Genomic DNA, 23,716 nt, shown 5'->3' with positions numbered 1-23,716 from the left:
AACTTGAATCATTACTTAAATATGACACTGTTGAACGTTCTACCAATCCAACTCCATTGGTTTCTCCCACAGTGATAGTGCCCAAAAAGGACACTGGATGAGCTGTATGCATATGTGTTGATAAGCGCCAAGCAAACAAGGCATTTGAGAATAAGAGCGACATCCAGGTACACATATTTCTGACATGATAACGCAGCTTAATGGTGCAAAGGTCTTCTCTCACCTTGATTTAAATAAAGGTTATTACCAGTTGGAACTCGAAGAAGATTGCATGTTTATTTCAGCATTTTCTACTCACATACATTTGTTTCGATATAAAAGACTCCGTTTTGGTGTGTCATCAGCTGTACAAATTTCTAAGATGTCATTTGATTTGTTAAACAGCCGGTTTTGAATGCATTCAAATATAGCGATGACATATTGATTTTCAGAGCTAGAAAAACCTCAAATAAGTTGTTTACTGACTGATGCAGGTCTGACTTTGAATGCAATATTCTATGGCCATATCTTTTCCGATGGGGGTATGACAGCAGGGTTTTGATCTTCCCTTGGATGATGTACAATGGTATAATCATACTTTTGGAATTGGAGTCCCCGCCATCCAATGCGAGGAGGCATCTTGACTTGTGGATTGCCAAAGATAGTCAATGAAGCTTGATGATCAGTTATCAGCATTCACATGCCCGTATCACGGCCAAACTTTCTTTGTCAGTTTGAGAGTAAGTACGTCCTGTTTCAGACAGACTTCTACTGGCATATGTCACAATATGCCTCTGAACATGTGGGTGTTTGCTGTGCTGTGCTAGGATAGCACCTAATACAACTAGGCTAGCGTCAACAACAACCTCTGTGTGAAGCTTTGGATTGAAATAGACCATTTCAGTAGCAATTTTAATGGCTTGCTTGATTTTCTTGAAACCACTTTCAGATTCCTGTGACAATTTGAATGAGACATTTTTCTTCATCAGCTCTCCGAAGGGAAAGCTTATGGTCGCAAAGTCTTGCAAGTATCTTGAACAGTAACTGGCCATGCTAAAAAATGAATGTATTATAGAAACATCTTGTGGGGGCTCAGAAACAAACAAACAATTCTACTTTACATTTGTGTTGACAGCAAATTAATCTATAACTTGCTTAATTGACCTGATAATGGGTGAGATTTATTTATCGTTTGTACATTTTCATCACATACAAGTAATATGTCTAGAATTCAAAACTTAAACTCTTTATTCATAGATATTCCATTGTCGTGATCTTTAGGACATCAGCAAGGGATTTTGTATTGATGAGTCTTCTCAGAAACGTTTAGACCGTGTAGGTGGGTCTTTATTGGCATAGCTCTAACTATTATTAACCTCATTACACAGTAGCTAATTTGATAAATATATCTTTGTTTCGGAATCCTTATCTGTGTCTATGAAGTGTTGAAGAAAAATATACAGATACTTTTGTTTGAGTGCCACTCTATTCCATGCGTGAGACGACTCCCTGTAGGGTCTACACACGTATATCAATAGGTATGATTTTCGTGTGCATACAATTAGCGTTTAGTGAGGTTTAAATTCTCTTTTATTTATATCTTTAGTATACAACCATAAGCTATCTATATTTTGAACCGGCAAAACCTGGATTGTTTTGGATTATGTGATGTATTTCTAGGGTTTAAAGTGATTTTGATAAACCTTTTGGTACACTTAGATCTGACTGCTGTAATATGTATGTGTTCTCTAATGTAAATATATAAAAAATATATTTATTCTAATACACTTATTTCTCTCATATTGTTATTTAGATAATAAGCATTTCTTGTCCTGATGAAGGTGACAAAATATTTAACTTTCACTGAAACGCCGCATCAACGGTTGTTTTTATGAATTTTTAACCCATTTGCAAGTATATTGTTTTTAATGATATGTATAAAAAGGATGACATTTTTGTTTTGAATAAATTATGTTGACATGATCCCGTTAATCTATTAATTTGCACTTTGTCAACATTTGAGCAATTTTATGAAAATGTTTAAATACGTTTTTAATAAAATACGATATTTGATCATGTTTTATCTAGAATTTTTTGAGTCTATTGATTATCATTGCTTCACAATTCAGCAATCTGGAAGTTTGGTCATTTTTTTCTTATTCTTTTATGTTGAGTCTATCAAAAGATCTCTTTGGGAGAAGCTTTTTATACTTTGTCACATAAGCCTTACATCCGGTTTGCCTGTAAGCTTGTCTTCTGATCAATGAAAAGGGAATTCTTACTTTGTGTTATACAGACCCGCCTCTTCTCTAAGTACTAGGGTACCTCCCTCATATTTTGGTGACCTCCTGTAAGTCCTACACAGTGGGATTCCTGAGAGCTGGTTGGGGGCCCAGACCCCTTTCTCCACCACTCTGCAAACGTAACACTAGTTAAAAAAAACATAGAAATTCATTAGAAAAAACAAAGGTCACAGGGACTTTACAATGAGGACATGGAATAAAAAAAACCCTAGCAATTCACTGTAAAAACCAAAGGTTGCAGAGCGGCTTTCAGTAATGTCACTGACCATGTGATGAGTGATGTAATATGTGAGGTCATAAGCAGTGCATTGCGGGCGCGAGTTATAGTTAGCTCACTAACTATAAGGGCTGGATTTCTACAATTGACACTTGAGCCTAACCTTAATGTCTCTGTAACCTTTGATTTTTTCAGTGAAAATATAAATTTATTTAGGCTCCTTAATGAAAATACCTACGAAAGAGTGAGATGGATCACAACTGGGGCTTTGACAGGAAAAATTGCAATCTCGAAAGGGGTTAGACATGGATGCGTCCTTGCCCCAACTCTAGTTAGTCTTTTTATAAAAGGAGTTGTAAAGAGTTTGAAGGCATGCAAACATGATGCTCCCAAAATTGCGGGAATACCGACCCCGATACTTATGTTTTCAGATGACACCCGCTAATCCCTCGAACTCCCATGGGCCTCTAAACAGAACTAAATGCCTTTGTTAACTTTTGTGGGGAAAGAGGGCTGGAACTTAACCCATATAAATCTATGTTGAATAATCCCCACAGGGGTACAGGGACACAGTGACTGCAGAGGGTTCTCCCCTAGAGGTAGTCCACCATTTCAACTACCTCGGTGAGGTTAAGTGACACCCTAGCATGGGACCCCAGATGGAAAAAAGCAAAACCACTCTCCATCAAAAAGCCTCTGCCTTAGTGAGGCGCTGTAGGGCAGCTTCAGGAGGACCCATTTCTCTGGTTTTAACCATATATAAAGCCTCGGTTGTGACATCAGCACTATATGGAGCCGAGATCTGGGACTATGGTGATCTGAAAGGTTAACAAAGGTTGAAAATAGGTTCATCAAATCCCTATTTAAACTTCCCCAAAGTTCTCCCCACATCTCTTACATCTCGATCTGTCTCTTAATCCTATCCACTTAACAGCTGTTTAAAAACCTTTATTATATTAGATCAGGTTACTACGCATGAATTAATACCTTATAGAGAGTGCGTGAAAGACCCTTTGGCTCTGGATAGAAATTGAAAACAACCTGGTTTAAACATATCCATGAAGCAACACTCAAAGTAGGCATCCCTGAGCTTTGGACAGCCCGGAATCAATGGGAAAGGCTGATGCTCTAAGAGCTAAACAGTCGTACTGGGAGGTAGTTCTAGCTCAAACGTCGGTAGTGCATCAATCTAATACCCTCACAGGCAAGTTCTTGAATCACAAGTGCATACCAGGGTTTGATTCATATATGAACAGGATGTACCCATATTAATCAAAATGGCTGTATGTCCCATGCAGATGAGGGAGTTTGCCCCTGAGATCCTACACGTCTAAATGGCTCAACAACACTCCCAAGATTAGCTCTTGTCCAAATTGCCCAAATATGGAAGAAACAGCGACCCATTTTCTTTTCTTTTGTCCTCTTTATAGGAAGGCCCGGAAAAAAAGGGGTTGCTAGCTGCCTATAACCTTATAGGTGTAAGACAAAATTGTGAAACGGAGAGACTATTTAAGAGTGAGACTAGAGAGTTTTTAGCCCTTGCTGTCTCACAGTACCTGCACATTGCCTGAGCCTTAAGAAGGAAGGTTGCTCCCAATCACAAAGCTTGCTAGAGTCGATAAAACTCTGTTCGGACATGACATCCTCTCTGTATACTGGTATTACCTCAAAACTCCTACTGAGTGCATCTATTTTTACAATTTACTCACGTTTTAATGGCTGTGTGTAAAAATGTACATTAGTATATAAACTGTAGTACTTTGTTTTCTTTTCCAGCTTTGTCTAAACCTCTAATGATTATCTTTTTGCACACTTTCTCAGTTGTAAATATATGAATTTCCTTGAAGTAACACTGGTAATAGTAACCTAATTGTGAAGTTTTTTGTATCCATAGCCTTTTAACACAGCTGTTTAGATGATGACTTTTCATTTTTTTTCATATAATAACTTTTAATCCGTGTTTATAGTTTGTTATTTCGACTCATGTTTTTTTTTTCTTTTCTTCTTTTATTGTAAAATTGCACAAAGTATTCTAGAGCATTTATGCTGTATGTTGTATTGATTGTGTTTTATGGGCTGGCGTTGCAGAGAGGTGTAAAAAGGGCCGGGGCCTCATTACACCTCTGTGCAACGTAGCCTCCTGGCGCATACTGGAGGTTCCTGGTGGTCTACTAGGCCCCCAGGAACCCCCAGTATTCAAGATGAACTAGTTCCCACTCTGCAAACGCACCAGGGGGCGTGTTTGCAGAGGGGAAAGTAATTTCCTTGAATACTGGGGGTCCTTGGGGGCCAACTAGCTCACCAGGTACCTCCAGTAAGCACCACAGAGCTGCTTTGCAGAGTGTTGTAAAAAGGGACGTGGCCTCATTAAACCTCTCTGCAATGCAGCTCCCTGGCGCATACTGGAGGTTTCTGATGGGCTAGTTAGCCCCCAGGGACCCCCAATATGCAAGGGGAATTAATTCCCCCTCTGTAAATGCGCCAGGGGGCTGTGTTGCAGAGAGGTGTAAAAAGGGGCGTGGCCTCATTAACCTCTCTGCAATGACACTGATGACATTTCAAATGACATCACTGATGACATCATCCTTGTGAAAGAGTGGCAGACCTCCTCTCACTCTAATATAACCTTTGATACACACATTCAAAAACAGAAACTAATATTTTCAAAAGAATGGAGATACCAATACCAGTTAGAACAACCTATTCAGTAATTCCAAAATCTACATACACATCGACTCATTCACCAATAGTTCTATATAGTCACTCATACATGTACTCACTCATCATATGTACTCATACACCTATACATCCTGTTACACACATACACATATACATAGTTATTCACACATATACTCACACATGTAAATAAACTATCAAACATCCATTTACATGCATATACAGCTCTACACACACCACTACACTTATTTCTACAGAAAAGTACACATACTTACACTCTTAAACAATTAGTTATAGAAACACATACTTATTTATACAGGAACTCTTCCAATCTGTCACTGTCGTATATCCTTACTTATATACATCAATACTCACATATACTAGTTTAAAACATATGTACTTACTCATAAAGACACTATTGAGGCAGCCATTTACTCACTAACACACCCATACACACACTCTTCCACCCATACAATCCTGCACACATGCTGTCTTCAAAACACATACAAACAGTGAGTCAGTCATTCATGCATCTGTGCGCTAGGTAATACCCCCATCAAACCATAGAGACACTCATTCTGATACTCAAAAAAACAACTAATAACCCAAATAGACACTCATGTAGCTACTCACTAACCCATGCAGCCACTTATACACAAATTGAGACACTGATAAAGATATTTACATATTTAAACATTACTCACTAATACATGTATTCACTAAGATATACTTAATAAGTCAGTTATACAATCAATTTTACAAAAAAACATTTAGACACTTATTTACCCATTTATCCTTCCATCGACCATTAGATATACATATATAAAAAATATTTATATTTCAGAAAGACACACATTCACTGGATGATGTCATCAGTGATGTCATCAGTGATGTCATTTGAGATATCATGAGTGATGTCATGAGTGATGTCACTGACCATGTCATGAGTGATGTAATATCTGACGTCATCAGCAGTGCAATGCGGGCGCGCGAGTTATAGTTAGCTAAACTAACTATAACGGAGGAATTTCAATGGTTTTGTATGAGTGAAATGCCCAGCTAACTATAACATGCGTGAAACCTATGGTTATTTCAGTGAATTTCTAAGGTTTTTTTAAATGCTAATCCCTAACTATAACGTGGTTGAAACCTATGGTTTTTTCAGTGAATATATATATAGATAGACAGATAGATAGATAGATGGTGATTTGTAAAAAAAAACAAAAAAAACAACATTTTACCCAACAGAGTGGGAGATGTAGTGTAGTGTCTTGCAATATTTTAGAAAGAAACCCTTTTGGCTTCTAACAGACGCCATAGAGCTGTGACATAGGTGTCAAGAGTGCAATGTCATGAACGCTTGTGTAAGAATGGTGAGTTAGCAGTTGCATGCAGCAGAATAAAGATGTGTAATACTAAGTTCTGTGTGTGCCATGATTATTGGAGGGGTACTCAGGCTGGAAAGATGCTACATTGGTCATGTGTTACTAGAGCGAAAGATACTGTGTTTATAGGTGAGTAAACATAGACCCTACATTACAAACTGAAGGGGAAAGTGATGTGATGCTAAGTGCAAGAAATCTCTCTGGGAAAAGAAGGGTAGTCATACAAATTTAATTTAGACATATTGGCTTAGGAAGATATTTGAATCAGAATTTTCCAACATTATAACAATGTATACAAGTAAGTTCAGGCACACATTATATTTAATGGATCAATGAAACTTATAGTTCCTAATTTTGCCGGCTGAAATCACCAGATCGAAGTCTCTTTTTGAAATATTTGTGTGCTCTTAGAGTGGACTGTAGCCTTTCTTGAAGAAGTAAAGCTTTGGAGTGCAAACTGTAAAATGTAGTATATTTCATGAAAATAAAGAATAGAAATCGAAGTAATCTCTCAGGAGCAATTTATTCGCCTCATCCACGAACAGCCAGAGTAAAACTGTAAGAATTCACATTAGATTCTCCATTCTAGGAATGGTCACAAGGAAGAGATCTAAACTCTGAGGAAGCAAGAGCTTGTGTGTAAAGTAAGACATTACACATCTCCCTCCTTTATAATAACAATAAATACAATAAAGGAAATAAGAAAAAAGAAAAGAGGAGAAAGAACAACTTAATATTTCTAATGGTGGAAACAAATGAGAATTAAACATAATCTTTCATATAAGACGGTGCTCTGCGTAGCCTTTGACTTCTCATGCGATGAGCAGTGGGATTGCTAGAACTGGATATAGGAAGTTTGATAGTGGAGGAAGATTCACAAACAGGATCAATGTCACCTTGAGAAACATTCCTTGATTTAATCACAACTACTCGACTTTTATTCCAAATCCTTCCATCTTGTGTCTTAATGGCATTACCAAATACTTTAATAACAGGTCTGACATTGGTATAGTTAGACCAAGATCTTCTTCCAACAGGTGCTTTTATTTTGACAAGATCACCTACTTTAACCTCCTGAAATTGGACACATTTTTTTTATCAAAATATACTTTTCTACAAACTTGCTTTTCTAATTCCCTCCCCCTCCAAGCACCAACATGATTGTCAACGAACCCCTTGTTCAGATTCATCCAACCAGGACACCACATTGTGTTAGGTACTCTTCCTTTGAATAATTCAAAAGGAGATTTACCAGGGATAGAGTGAGGGGCCATCGATAAGCCTCAATTCTTTCTCTAAGTGCTTCTTTCCAATTTAAACCATTGGCTCTAGCAAGCTAAATACATTCTTTTAATGTTTTGTTGACCCTCTCCACTGCACCATTGGTTTCCGGGTGGTATAATGAAGACCGTTTGTGCACAATGCCACATTTAGTAAGATAAGCATCAAACACTGCAGAACAAAATTGAGGACCATTATCAGATAAAATACTGTTGGGAAAACTCTCTCTCATGAAAATCTCAGACAAGAATTTGATAACAGAATCAGAGGTTATCTCACTGACAGCACTCACTTCAATCCAACGTGAATATAAGTCAATTAAAACTATCAAGTAAGGAGTGTCTGAGACACCTGTAAGAGGACCCAAGATATCAATAGCTAACTCATCCCAGGGATGGTTGGGTAAAACTCTGCAAACCATGGGAATCTGTCTGGTCTTCAGAATTTTGTCACTAGCGCAACATTCCACCCAATCTCTAACCACACGTTCGATTTCTAAATCCATTCCAGGCCACCAAAACTGTGTGGGCAACATTTCCTTGGTTTTCACTATACCTAAATGGCCAGAGTGCGCATGTATCAATAACCTTTTCCTTAAAGTAGTGGGAGGCACAAGTCTCAAACCTCGTGTCAACAGGTCATCAGTTATGGACAATTCCTGAGCGACTAGAGACCATGGCTTTTCTAAACGTTTATTATCCCTCAGCAAGGACATTACTTTAACTAACTCCTCATCTTTTAGCAATTCATCTTTCCACTCATTTTTCCCAACAACACCTTCAGTGACTTCACAAACATTGAGAAAATCATCTTCATCCACAAATACCTCATCATTACAAATGTCATCACCTTTTACGAGTCTTGAAAAGCAATCAGCAGCTTTTATTTGAAACACCAGGTAAGTATTGTACCTCAAAATCAAACTCCTGCAAAGATATGATCCATCTTCTAATCCTAGAGGAAATAGAATCCAAACCTTTCTTACAAAAAACTTCTTTCAAAGGTTTGTGGTCTGACTTAACAACAAATTTAGTACCCCAAATCAAATTCCTAAACTTTTTCAGAGCCCAAAAGATAGCTAATGGAAAGGGGCGACCAATCGGTCCCCCCGAACGTATGGTCGAGTACCACGATCCCCCCGGGAAGCCATCTTGGGCGGGAGGCGAGTCTCGGCTGGTATGCCCGAAGCGGCGTAGCCGGGGCGCGCCTTTTTCCCGCCCTAGAGTGGGCTGGCCTAGACACCAACACGGCCGGCCACGCCCTTGGAGGCAGGCGGGGGCGGGTTCACGCCCACCCTGAAGACGGATAAAAGGAGCGGAAGCTAACAAAGCATCCTCTTGTTCCTGTGCTCTGAAGCTGCACCTCCCCGCTGCACGTGAGCTCGAGACGGAACGAAGAGCAATTTTGAGCGTTGTAATCCCTCTTTTTGTCTTACAGATATCCCGTCTAAGAATGCCCAAGAAGGTCGGAAAGCGGGTCGGTACCGATGAGATGCTCCGTATGCTCATGAAGGAGATAGCCGATCTGAAGAGAAAGGTTGAGGCCAAGGACGGGGAGGGAGGACCGAAACGGCCTTTACCGGGAACAATTCCCGGTGGAAAGAGCAAGAGGCCTAGAAGGGGAGCACTTGGGGGGGAGACCCCGGTTCCCGAAGCGCCACGAGAAGAGCCAACCCCGGCGCCAAAGGAAGGGAACCCAATCCCTGTAGTGGTCACCCCTGCGAACAGGGAGGATATGCCCCCCGAGTTAGCGGCGCAATTGGCAGCGTGGTTGGGAAACGATAGCGATGGCGCCACGGCTGACGACGCCCGGGCAGTGATGAGACAACTGCGGGAATCGAGGGAGGCTGCGAAAGCTCCATCTCCTGTTCCCCCGCAGGTCCCAGCGGTTGGAAGTACAGCAGGCCCAAGTTCGGCGACAAGCGTGGGGTCTACTTCAGGTAAGCGGCCATTGCCGATTGCGGGGGGGGACTCCGCACCTTCTCGAAAGGAGAAGATTGCCCAGCACGTCCCACTAGAAGTCAAGGAGTTGATTTGGGCGGACAAATATGTAAACATGTTTTCATTGCTTACCGACCATTACGAGATCGAGCATGTAAAGAGTCAAAAGGAGCTCATGCATCCGAGTGTTTGGCGCGCTAAAATGGCCGCCTTTAAGGTTGATGAGACCATTGGTACTTGGGGCAGAGCGTGGGGAATTTTTACTTCCATCATGGGGGAACGCAGACCTGAGTTGTTGACCGAGTTACCCATCTATCAGTCACGTATTATGGAGTATTCTGTGGCATATGGGGGCAATCAGTGGTTCTGCTATGATAATCTGTTTAGAAAAGCTAAGGAACACAACCCGTTGTTGTCCTGGGACTGTTACGACTCTGTGTCTTGGCAAAAAATGGAGAGTACAGGGATGTTGAAGGTGCCATTAGTAGGGAGTAACGGGGGGGAATCCTCCCGCCAAAACTCTGGGACGCCCTTTCGGACAGGTTCAGGTAACGAGTCCCACACGAAGCCGAGTGGCAACACAGGTAAAAGGGGGATATGTTGGAATTTTAACAGGGGCAAATGTACCAGGCCCCAGGGGTCATGCAAATTCAGACATGAGTGTGGGGGATGCGGGCAGCCATCCCATCCTGAGTCCATGTGCAGAGCCAAAACGGGTGAGAACGGTGGTAAGGGAGGCGCCAAACAGGTCTAATATAGTCCGAGGGGCGCCTTTACCGACCCCGATTGATACCATGGCAATGATTCCTTGGCTCAGCGAATACCCAGATTATGCTTCCGCTGGGGTGTTGCGGAACGGGTTTTCATATGGTTTCCGCATCCCAGTGGGGGATTTTCAGGGGGTACCGGACTGTAAGAATCAAATGTCGGTCTTACAGCACACGGCGGTGGTTCAGGTAAAGATTAGGAAAGAGGTGACTCGAGGTCGTGTCGCCGGTCCATTCGATTTTCCGCCAGTTGCTAATTTTGTGTGTTCTCCTCTAGGGGTGGTTCCCAAGAAGGACCCGGGGGAGTTTCGGCTGATACACAATTTGTCAGCCCCACATGGTCTTTCCGTAAATGATCGATAGATCCGGAAGTATGTTCGGTGCGGTACGCATCTTTCGATGAGGCCGTCGCCATGTTGAATCGCCTGGGGCCCGGGACGCTGATGGCCAAATCGGACATCGAGTCAGCGTTCCGGTTGCTCCCGGTACACCCAGACGATCAGCGTCTCCTTGGTTTCCAGTTTCAGGGTCGCTATTACATGGATAAATGTATGCCAATGGGATGCTCGATTTCATGTGCCTATTTCGAGAAATTCAGTTGTTTTCTGCAGTGGGTATTCACGAGGAAGACAGGTTTTCAACATGTTATGCACTATCTCGATGACTTTCTGTTTCTGGGGGCAGCCGGGGATTCTGAGTGTGGACAGGCCTTACATGAATTTTGTGTCCTAATGAATCAATTTGGTGTGCCATTGGCGCCAGGTAAGACTGTCGGTCCCTCGACCTTGATCGAGTTTCTGGGGATCGAGCTCGACTCAGTGGAAGGTTGTTTTCGTTTACCTAAAGAAAAGGTGTTAAAATTCAGGTTATCCCTTGAGACATGTATTCGTGCAACGAAAGTGAACTTGCATCAATTGCAACAGGTGGTGGGTCAGTTGAATTTTGCCCTAAGAGTAATGCCGATGGCGCGCCCCTTTTCCCGCTCGATTGCACAGTCCATGGTCGGCTTGAAGGAAGGACATCATCGTACGAGACTCTCGGCAGAGGTTCGCCAGGACATGCGCATTTGGATTGCATTCCTGGCGGATTTCAATGGTCGAATTGTCTGGAATAAACCAGCAGTGTCTTCCGAGGAGTTGGGACTATGGACAGATTCGGCGGGGAGTGTGGGTTTTGGCGCCATATTGGGTACACAATGGTCGGCTCAAAAATGGCCGTCATGGTGGCATGAGTGCGGGTTGACGAGTAACATTGCTTTTCTCGAACTATTCCCTATTCTGGTGGCCTTGAGAACATGGCCAGAAGGGTTTAGGGGTCACTCTGTGGTTTTCTGGTCTGATAACATGACCGTGGTTGAGTGTATCAATAGTCAGGCAGCACGTTGCAAATTGATTCTCCGATTACTCAAGGAAATTGTGTTGTTGTGCATGCAACTAAATGTACTGTTTAGGGCGCGGCACGTGCCGGGGGTGATGAACCAAGCGGCTGATGCGCTCTCTCGTTTCCGTATGCAGGCCTTCTGGGGTTTTCTGCCCACAGCGGACCCGGTGGCGGCACCCTTTCCCGAAGCTCTCTGGTCTCTCGGTGCCCCGAACTACAAGACCTCGTGGGAGAGAGTTTAGCACCCAGGACGAGGAAGGCATATGAAGGGGCGTTCCGTTCCTATTGGGCCTTTTTGGGTACTTCCGGGAGGGAGCTTTGGGGTCTGGAAGAGTCTGTAGTAAGATTCCTGCTCTCTTTACGTCACGCAGGCAAGTCAGTAGCTACGGCCCAGAGGCATCGGGCCGCCATTTCCTTCATGGCAAGGGCTCATGGGATCCAGGACCCGACAGCGTCTTTCGTTGTGCAGAAAGCGCTACGGGGGTGGCAACGCCTTGAGGGTCGCAGAGTAGACGATAGGCACCCGATAGGTTTGGATAGGTTGGCCCTGTTATTATCCGTGCTACCGGTAACATGTTCATCCCAGTACGAAGCAGTGTTGTTCCGAGCCGCATTTGCATTAGCATTCCATGGGGCTATGCGGGTAAGCGAATTAGTGGCAAAGAACAAGCAGGATACGATGGGGGGACTGTGCCGGGAACACATTCAGGTCAGAGAGGAGACGATGACGGTCTCGTTTGTAAAGTCCAAATCCGATCAGGATGCAATCGGGGACTGTGTAATCATCCAGAGGATCCCCGGGTCCGCCATGTGCCCTGTTGGGTGCGTAGAAACATATTTAGCGCAGAGGGTGGCAGCATGGGGGGGGACCTTGTTAAGACACGCTGACGCCACCCCACTGACGAGGTTTCAGTTTCAGCGGGTGCTTGCGATGTCGATTTCTGCCGCGGGCTTGAACCCCGGCGACTTTGGGACCCATTCCTTTCGGATAGGAGCTGCTACGGAAGCTACAGCCAGGGGTCTGAATGTTGATCAAATAAAACGTGTGGGGCGTTGGTCCTCGAATTGTTATAAGAGGTATGTACGGTTGCACATGTTGTGAAGCTGTAACGATGTACTCACGCTTCTTGTTTTTTGTTTGGTTTTCAGTTGCGCAAGCCTACGAGGCGGGGCGGACTGTCCAGTCGGCCCAACACCGGGGGGCCAGCGGTCAGACATTACCGGCTGTGAAAAAGGAGGTGTGGGTCGTGGGCCACTCATACGTGAGGCGTGCCGCGGACGTATTCAAAGCAGGTGACATGACTCACGTGGCTGGGGAATACGGGTACAGTGTGTCCTTCTACGGAAAGGGCGGGCTCTGTATTGACCAGTTTCAAACATTTTTCGAGGTTTTGTTAGGGCGGACAAGGTCACCGCCGTCTGTAGTCATAGTACATCTTGGGGGCAATGATTTGGTGACCACTGGTAGACGACTTCTTCTTGAGGCGATGCTTTCCACGGTAAGTTGGTTAGCGAGAAGAGTTCCAGGGTGCACAATTGCATGGTCCCATATGATCCCACGGAAAGTGTGGCGGGGGGCTATTTCTGTTTCTGCACTGAATCATTCAGTACGGAAAATTAATAATAAAATGAGTAGATTGTTTCGTTCAAGTACACTGCATTCTGTTTCGCATGGTTGTATTAAGGGGGACAGTATGTATTTGGGGGACGGTGTTCATTTGTCCCGGGTGGGGAACGAATTACTCATAGGAGACTTCATAGCATGGTTAAGGAGTTTACAGCATGACCTTTAGGTAGCAGTGTTTTGTGGGGGGTCCGGATAGCCGGTCAACTATCCGGCCTGTGGCGGTAAGGTCATGATCGGTGAGCAGTAATTGGAAGATCCCTATGAGGGGGCGTCACCCATTACGGATGGGAGCGCGCGGGGGAGGTGGCCAATTGGCCCCTCAATGGGGAGGCGGTCCTGTCTAAGGAGAGGCCGCCGGAAGGAAAGGAAAGGTGGTCAAGGCCCCTTCCTGGATAGGAGGGGCTACGGCCCCTCCTGGGGAATTTCCCGGGGCCAGGACATCTGCGACGGCAGATGGGTAAGTTGTGTGGGGTGCGGGAGGGGGTTTACGCTACCTTTTAGACACCTCACACGAGTCCTCGAACGACCGTTAAATGGCGTCGAGTTTATTTGGGCCCCCGTCAAGTACAAAGGGAAATTGGTAAATGCACTTGAGGTACGCCTCTGTGCGGTCGCCCCTCTCACAAAAGAGGGGGGTATTTCTGGTTTAGGGATCTGACACCGGTTACGACCTTGCCGTTGGCCCTTAACGTTAGGATGTACAATTTCAAGTCAAATGTTTTGTAGGATGTTAGTTCGGCTAGGAGAACCTTTGTATTAGAGATCTGTTAAGGTTAGCCAACATCGTAATGTGGAAATGAAATTGTACATTATATGAAACTGTTATTTTAATGTTTTCTTTTTGTTTCATATTTTAATAAATACGGCCGGGAAGGGTGACTCCCTTCCCGCCTTCCAAAAGTTCAAGAACTGTTTCCGGTTTCCCAATTCTTGGGGATTGTGTTGAGAGGGGGTGGCGGGTATCTCGGCCATATGGAAAGGGGCGACCAATCGGTCCCCCCGAACGTATGGTCGAGTACCACGATCCCCAAGGGAAGCCATCTTGGGCGGGAGGAGAGTCTCGGCTGGTATGCCCGAAGCGGCGTAGCCGGGGCGCGCCTTTTTCCCGCCCTAGAGTGGGCTGGCCTAGACACCAACACGGCCGGCCACGCCCTTGGAGGCAGGCGGGGGCGGGTTCACGCCCACCCTGAAGACGGATAAAAGGAGCGGAAGCTAACAAAGCATCCTCTTGTTCCTGTGCTCTGAAGCTGCACCTCCCCGCTGCACGTGAGCTCGAGACGGAACGAAGAGCAATTTTGACCCACCCACCAGCCCCTGAGGACAGCGATTCGTTGTGAATACAGTTGATAGTATCTTTGATTTTCTCTGCTTTCTTGCAGGTTGTGATGATTGTCGTGATAGTTCTTAACGATGCAATAAAGATTGATGATTGTCAGTATATTTTGCTAATAAAGTAATTTTGAACAAGGATTGATCAGTATTTATGCTTGATAATAAATGCTGTTTGCGTTAGAGATCTTAGTAACTTAGGTAAAACTGTCGTATTTATTTTGGTCGGGCGGTAAGGTCATGATCGGTGAGCAGTAATTGGAAGATCCCTATGAGGGGGCGTCACCCATTACGGATGGGAGCGCGCGGGGGAGGTGGCCAATTGGCCCCTCAATGGGGAGGCGGTCCTGTCTAAGGAGAGGCCGCCGGAAGGAAAGGAAAGGTGGTCAAGGCCCCTTCCTGGATAGGAGGGGCTACGGCCCCTCCTGGGGAATTTCCCGGGGCCAGGACATCTGCGACGGCAGATGGGTAAGTTGTGTGGGGTGCGGGAGGGGGTTTACGCTACCTTTTAGACACCTCACACGAGTCCTCGAACGACCGTTGAATGGCGTCGAGTTTATTTGTGCCCCCGTCAAGTACAAAGGGAAATTGGTAAATGCACTTGAGGTACGCCTCTGTGCGGTCGCCCCTCTCACAAGTGAGGGGGGTATTTCTGGTTTAGGGATCTGACACCGGTTACGACCTTGCCGTTGGCCCTTAACGTTAGGATGTACAATTTCAAGTCAAATGTTTTGTAGGATGTTAGTTCGGCTAGGAGAACCTTTGTATTAGAGATCTGTTAAGGTTAGCCAACATCGTAATGTGGAAATGAAATTGTACATTATATGAAACTGTTATTTTAATGTTTTCTTTTTGTTTCATATTTTAATAAATACGGCCGGGAAGGGTGACTCCCTTCCCGCCTTCCAAAAGTTCAAGAACTTTTTCCGGTTTCCCAATTCTTGGGGATTGTGTTGAGAGGGGGTGGCGGGTATCTCGGCCATATGGAAAGGGGCGACCAATCGGTCCCCCCGAACGTATGGTCGAGTACCACGATCCCCCCGGGAAGCCATCTTGGGCGGGAGGAGAGTCTCGGCTGGTATGCCCGAAGCGGCGTAGCCGGGGCGCGCCTTTTTCCCGCCCTAGAGTGGGCTGGCCTAGACACCAACACGGCCGGCCACGCCCTTGGAGGCAGGCGGGGGCGGGTTCACGCCCACCCTGAAGACGGATAAAAGGAGCGGAAGCTAACAAAGCATCCTCTTGTTCCTGTGCTCTGAAGCTGCACCTCCCCGCTGCACGTGAGCTCGAGACGGAACGAAGAGCAATTTTGACCCACCCACCAGCCCCTGAGGACAGCGATTCGTTGTGAATACAGTTGATAGTATCTTTGATTTTCTCTGCTTTCTTGCAGGTTGTGATGATTGTCGTGATAGTTCTTAACGATGCAATAAAGATTGATGATTGTCAGTATATTTTGCTAATAAAGTAATTTTGAACAAGGATTGATCAGTATTTATGCTTGATAATAAATGCTGTTTGCGTTAGAGATCTTAGTAACTTAGGTAAAACTGTCGTATTTATTTTGGTCGGGCGGTAAGGTCATGATCGGTGAGCAGTAATTGGAAGATCCCTATGAGGGGGCGTCACCCATTACGGATGGGAGCGTGCGGGGGAGGTGGCCAATTGGCCCCTCAATGGGGAGGCGGTCCTTTCTAAGGAGAGGCCGCCGGAAGGAAAGGAAAGGTGGTCAAGGCCCCTTCCTGGATAGGAGGGGCTACGGCCCCTCCTGGGGAATTTCCCGGGGCCAGGACATCTGCGACGGCAGATGGGTAAGTTGTGTGGGGTGCGGGAGGGGGTTTACGCTACCTTTTAGACACCTCACACGAGTCCTCGAACGACCGTTAAATGGCGTCGAGTTTATTTGGGCCCCCGTCAAGTACAAAGGGAAATTGGTAAATGCACTTGAGGTACGCCTCTGTGCGGTCGCCCCTCTCACAAGTGAGGGGGGTATTTCTGGTTTAGGGATCTGACACCAGTTACGACCTTGCCGTTGGCCCTTAACGTTAGGATGTACAATTTCAAGTCAAATGTTTTGTAGGATGTTAGTTCGGCTAGGAGAACCTTTGTATTAGAGATCTGTTAAGGTTAGCCAACATCGTAATGTGGAAATGAAATTGTACATTATATGAAACTGTTATTTTAATGTTTTCTTTTTGTTTCATATTTTAATAAATACGGCCGGGAAGGGTGACTCGCTTCCCGCCTTCCAAAAGTTCAAGAACTGTTTCCGGTTTCCCAATTCTTGGGGATTGTGTTGAGAGGGTGTGGCGGGTATCTCGGCCATATGACTCTTTCTCAATAACTGAGTAATTAAGTTCCGGTCCACAAAGACACCTTGAGGCACAAGCAATAAGAGAATCATAACCATGCTTATTTTGCACTAATACTGCTCCCAGACCTTTGTCACTAGCATCGGTAAACACATATGTTGGCAAACCAGGAACACATGCTTGAAGACAGGGAGCTTTCTTCAACTCCTCTTTAATCTCATCAAATTCTTTTTTACAGTCATCAGACCACTCAAATATTACATTTTTTGCAGTAAGTCTTCTCATATTCTTTGTTTTAGCAGCAAAATGTAGAATAAACTTCCCATAGAACTCTACCATGCCAAGAAACGATAGTAACTCATCTCTACTAACAGGTTCAGCCATGTTATCAATGGATGTAACTAAATCCGACTTTGGAAATACACCTTCACTCTTAATACAGTGCCCAAGATAGTTCACTTCCTCTAAACAAAACTTGCACTTCTCCTTTTTAAGAGATAAACCAGCTTCAGACAACCTTTTCAACACTTTACACACTCGTTCATTATGCTCTATCATGCTAGCACCATAAATTAATAAATCATCTTGATAGCATTTCACCCCCTGAAGTCCTTTAAGAATATGTGTCATTATTCGTTGAAATACTGAAGCTGCTGATATTAAACCAAAAGGCATCCTTTTAAATTTAAAAGTTCCCATTGGGGTTATAAAAGCAGTCAAATCTTGGCAAGCGGTATCTAGTTCCACTTGGTGGTAGGCAGAAGCTAGATCTAAGGTGGTAAAGTACTTTGCCCCTTCTAATGTTCCCACAATCTCATCAATGTTGGGCAACGGAAATCTGTCTACAACTACCTCTTTGTTCAAGGCTCTTAAATCAATACATAAGCGAATCTCCCCAGTTGGCTTCTTAGCTATAACAATTGGAGCCAACCATTCTGTTGCTTCTACAGGTTCTATAATGTTGTTCTCAATCAATTTTTAAATCTCTTTTTGTACTTTACCTTGTTCCGCTAAAGGAATCCTTCTTACCTTTGCTATTATGGGAATTGCATTCTTTTTTAATTTTATGCAATGTTTGTAACCTTTTAAACATCCTAACTTTTCTTTAAATACATTTGGAAATTTCCCTGCAAACATCTCAGACAAATTTTCCACTTCTTGTATTTGCACCTGAGGTGAGGCATTCGGATTGAGTGTAACACCTAAATCTCGCTGGTCTCTCCAACTAATTAAGGCATCACCAAAATTAGTCACATAAATCTTACCAGGTATGATGCGACTTCCCAATTCAAGAGTAGAAAGAGTGAAATAACCTAATATTTTAATAGGTTTTTTCCCATAACCTAATGGTATGATATCGCTTTTGAAAAGTTTGACATTCTTTCCAAAAGTCTTATGTAATAACTCTTCATCAATCATGGTGATTTGGGAACACGAATCAAACTTAAACTCAATCATGGCATGATCCACTTTCACTAAGTGTGAGGGATGTTCTAATGGACCACTATTGACTTGGAAAGTTACAGTTTTCACCTGGGGTTGAGACCATCTCCTATTCACATTATCCCTCTTATTACTTTTAGTTCTACAGCATTTTGAGAAATGGCCTCTTCTACCACAATTATTACAAATGGATTTCAAAGCAGAGCAATTTGGCGAGTTAGCTAGATGACCAGTATTCCCACATCTAAAACAAGAAAATTTGTTAGAAACATTAAAGTTTGGATTGAAAGTATTCATTCCATTTTCATTTTTTTCTCTAGACATTTTTTCTTCTTCCTTTACTTGACATACAACTTCTTCAACTTTAGGTTCATTTTCCTTTTCAGGCTCATTCGTCTTTTCTTTTTTTCCTTTTAATTCATCTACGCATTTTGTCATATGTTCAACCTGCTTTGCTATAACCAGAACTTCTTCTAATGGTGGTTCATCTTTCAACCATAGTTCCTTTCGAATGCTGTCATGAGCACATTTCAATACAAATTGATCCCTTATTCTTTCCTCCAAGGTCTGTCCAAATTTACAAGATGAGGCCAACTTTCTTAGTGCAGAAACATATTCCTCACCTGACTCATCTCTCTTTTGCCCTCTTAAACCAAAATGATATCTTTCCATTATTGTACTCAATCTAGGAAGATAATGTCGATCCAATTGTTCAATTGCTATTTCGTACTCATTTAAATTTCTTTGTTCAGATGCAGTGAGTTCTGGTAAATCTTCTAACACATCTTGACCTTCACCTCCTAAACAGTGTAGTAATAACAAATGTTTCCTTTCTGCACTTAAGTTTGTGCCACATACTCTTGCATAGTTCGCAAAAATCTTTTTCCATTTTTGCCATTTTACATTTGGTTCACCTGGACTTGTTAAAAAAAATGCGGGTTGTGTTACATTCTGCTTTTTTTTTAAAAAATATATATTATACTTTTCCTTTTTAACTGAATTGAAATCCTTTGCTTTATTTTTCTTGTAATATTAATTTGAATGCTCCTTGTAATAATGAATAGAATGTCTCCTGTTATAACATAGAGAAGAAAAAAAAAATCCCTTGTGTGGATTCTTTAAAGAAATTCCATTGCAATTGTGATCTGTTCTGTAATAATTGCTTCTTTCTTTCTTCCAGATTCTTCTTCTTTTTTTATTGTTTATGTCACAATGCAATTATAAACACAGACGCTCTGAGCAAGTTCTTTACTAAAGAGTTTTCTTTTTGTTAATATTCTGAAAACGTCACAATGCTCTTTATTTCAATGACGCGCAAGAATTCTTGTCCTGCAGCTACTGCTCGCTCCACTGGAACACAAGTCAATTTCACATGAGGCCGAACGTTGTACGTCAATGACACGCAAAGGCAACATCATTGAAACGCACGGCCATTATGCTGCATCATTCAATTTCAGCGCGAGTGAACGAGCGAGTAGCGCGAGTGAATGCGCAAGCTTTTTCAAACTGTCATTTATTTATTTATTTATTTATTTATTTAGAAAGTTTTATATAGCGCGAACAAGATCTTTGCAGATATCAGAGCGCTTTACAGTAATAGCATGTAGCACGTAGCAGTTGAGGTAGTTAGGTACAATATGCATAATTACATAGGTAGGTCAAAGAACAACCGGAGGTAGATAATAGGTGAGGTAGTGTCAGTACACGGTACATAGTCAAACCGTTGCGCCAATAATATAAAAGTACAAAAGTATGCATATACTTATTTAAACGTGCTGCAAGTGTTTTTGTAGATAACATAAAGGTGGGCATAGTTGAGGTAGGTGCGTGCAGGATGTAAAGTCACACAGGTGCATCAGTAGTACAAAAGTAGGGATGGTTGAGGTGGTGTAGGTACAGTGTGCAAGTCAGACAGGTGCGTCAATAGTACATCAAAATACAAAGAGGGAACATATACAATCAAATAAGTCATAATACCAGTGGTACAAGTGGTACAAAGAGGGAACATATACACTCAAATAAGTCATAGTACAAATAGTACTAGTAGACCAAGGGGTCAGGCCGGTATTACGGAGCGGATTCATGAGAGATACAGGTTAATAGATCATGTGTATTTAGCCATGAGGATCGCTTTTACTTCTTTCTTAAACAGATTGTTGGAGGAGATGAGCCTGGTTTCAGGAGGAAGTGAGTTCCAGATCCTGGGCGCCATTCCTGAAAAGGAGCGTTTATAGGTTTTTTCCTTTCTGAATCTTCGAGGTTTCAGCAGGAGATTGTTTGTGCTTCTAGTAGTTCTAGAGCCACCCGAGATTGTCAGCTTTTGAGTAAGGTAGCTGGGCGAGTTATGGTGTACAGCCCTGTGAGTCATGCAGGCGATTTTCAGATGTATTCTGGCTTCAAAAGGCAGCCAGTTCAGGGATTTAAAGTCAGGGGAAATATGCGAGTGTTTTTTTGAGCCAGTGATGAGTCTCGCTGCAGCGTTAAGGGACGCTCTAAGGGGTGCCGTAGTTGTTAGAGGGAGCCCGCAGAGGGCGGTGCTTCCGTATTCTATGTGCGGGATGACTATAGATTGTACTGCAGTTTGGAAGTCTTTGGCTGGAAGGAAGGCTTTAAGTTTCCTCAAGGTATTGATTTGGAAGTTCGCTCCTTTGGTTGCCTTGCTGATGTGCTGCTGCATGTTGAGATTGGCATCAAGTGTTATGCCTAAGGATTTTGCTGAGTCTACGACGGTAGGTTGTACATTTAAAGCTGTTAACTGCTTAAGCCATGTTTGAGCCGTGGAGATTTTTGCGGGAGGAGAGATCAGGAGGAACTCAGTCTTCAGGGCATTGAGTTTGAGGTGATTCTCTGCAAGCCAGGACTGGGTGTTCCTGATCGTGGTGTTCAGAAGCATGATGTCCTTGGGGGATTGTATTTTGAGATAGAGTTGGGTGTCGTCGGCATACATGTGGAAGTGAACATTGGATGTCTGTAGCAAAGTAGTGAGAGGTTCCATAACTAGGTTGAACAGTGTAGGGGAGAGGGAGGATCCTTGTGGGACGCCTAGTGATACAGGTACCGGAGAGGACATCAGGTTGTTGCTTTTGAATCTTTGTGAGCGGTTGTGTAGAAAGGAGGTGAACCACTTGAGAACAGTCCCTGAGATGCCCATTCTTGTGTTTAACAGTTCGAGTAAATTCTCATGTTTAACTGTGTCGAATGCTGAGGAGAGATCCAGAAGGATGAGGAGGCAGGTATCGTTTTGGTCTAGGATTTGGAGGGCGTCGTCCACTATGTGCGTCATGGCTGTTTCGGTACTGTGCCCTGCACGGAAGCCTGATTGATGAGCGTTGAGGAGATCAAACTTGTCTATGTGTTTAGTCAGTTGTAGCTGTATGCATTTTTCCAATAGTTTGGCGAGGGTGGGAATGTTTGTAATAGGGCGGTAATTGTTTAGATCAGTGGGGTCTGCTGTTGGTTTTTTTAGTAGAGGTGTGACTTGTCCGACTTTAAGGGCATCAGGGATGGATCCTTGTTGAAGAGAGCTATTGATGATTTTAGTCCAGACTGGGAGGAGGAAAGGGGTAAAGTCTTTTACAGCGTTAGCAGGAAGAGGGTCAGTGATGTGATTGGATGGTTTCAGGGTGCTGAGCAGTCTGCCAATTTCTTCTTCGGAGTAGGTGCTAAAGGATGACCATGTAGCGTTGTTCTTTGGTACAGGTGCTGCTGTGAGTTGGGGGTTGGAGTAAAGGATTGCGTCATTGAGGAGATCGCTTCTTATGTTGTCGCTTTTTTGGTTAAAGAAAGCAGAGAATTCTTCACAGGAAGGTGTAATGCCCATGGTGCTGATTGTCTGGGGTTGTTCTTTGGAGAGCGCGCGGCATCTATTTCATTATATTTCTTTTATTTTAGTTATTTTAAGTCCCTCTTTTACAATTAACCTCCCGCTGTACTCCTCACCGTACGGACTTTTCTTCTAAATCGGTGATGGTTTTAAAGAGCTGCCGCTGGGAAGACAACGCTTCCTTTGATGTTAAATCCTCATCGCCAGTGTAAAATGTAGTATATTTCATGAAAATAAAGAATAGAAATCGAAGTAATCTCTCAGGAGCAATTTATTCGCCTCATCCACAAACAGCCAGAGTACAACTGTAAGAATTCACATTAGATTCTCCATTCTAAGAATGGTCACAAGGAAGGGATCTAAACTTTGAGGAAGCAAGAGCTTGTGTGTAAAGTAATCATTACACAAACCACATCCATTCTGGCTCTCTGATGCACTCGGAAACCCTGCCAGCTTTCGCTACAGTGACAGCAATCCAGAGACAGTGTTTTCAGCGAAGCCTGGTAGAAGGCGAGAAAATAGCCCTTTTTCTGTTTTGTTTTTCTTTTTTGAAACTGTGTGTACTCTTTTACAGCTAATCATTGGGTGATTTCAGTGGATCTTCAAAAGTGTTGGTAAAGAAAGTTGTGTCTCAGCCCTTCTGTTCTAAATTGCATCATTAATGAGCTGTCAGATGTTTCAATTGTGAGCCCAAGGTCATCAGAGGCAAATAACCTCAACCCTCAAGGTTAAGGCCTACAGGGCCGGCTTTAGGGAAGTTCAACAGGTGCAGCTACCCTGAGCACTGGCCTGTGGAGGTGGCGCTGACCTCAGGGGGGCGCTGTTTTTAGCAATAATGTATGATTGGAGAGATGAGGGGCACCTTTGCCCGGTGATAGTGAGAGAATCCAAAGAGGCGGTCATGGTGTATGGGGGTGCCAAAAATGATTCTCGCTCCGGGCGCCGCCAGCACTAAAGCCGGCCTTGAAGGCCTAGGAGCCCCTGTGTACACCGTTGCCCGCAAACAGGGTCTGACAGTGAAGCATCTTCTGCCAGAACTTATTATTTATTTTAAATTCATATTTGTATTACTTACTAATAGTACTATTTTGTATTATTAATTTTTTCCTAGGTGATTGATTACATATGTTGTTGAATCTGTTAATCCTGGTAAATATGTTACCGTAGAATGAGAGTATAGGGTTCCAAGTATGAGCTATCACTTCAGTGAAGTGAGAATGTAATAGGGATCCAGCTGCCAACCCTCTTGGAAAGTCT

The sequence above is a fragment of the Lissotriton vulgaris genome, chromosome 6 (genome assembly GCF_964263255.1).
Source record: "Lissotriton vulgaris chromosome 6, aLisVul1.2, whole genome shotgun sequence".
NCBI lineage: Eukaryota > Metazoa > Chordata > Amphibia > Caudata > Salamandridae > Lissotriton > Lissotriton vulgaris.
The sequence above is the reverse complement of the archived record's forward strand: the minus strand, read 5'-3'. Positions refer to the sequence as shown.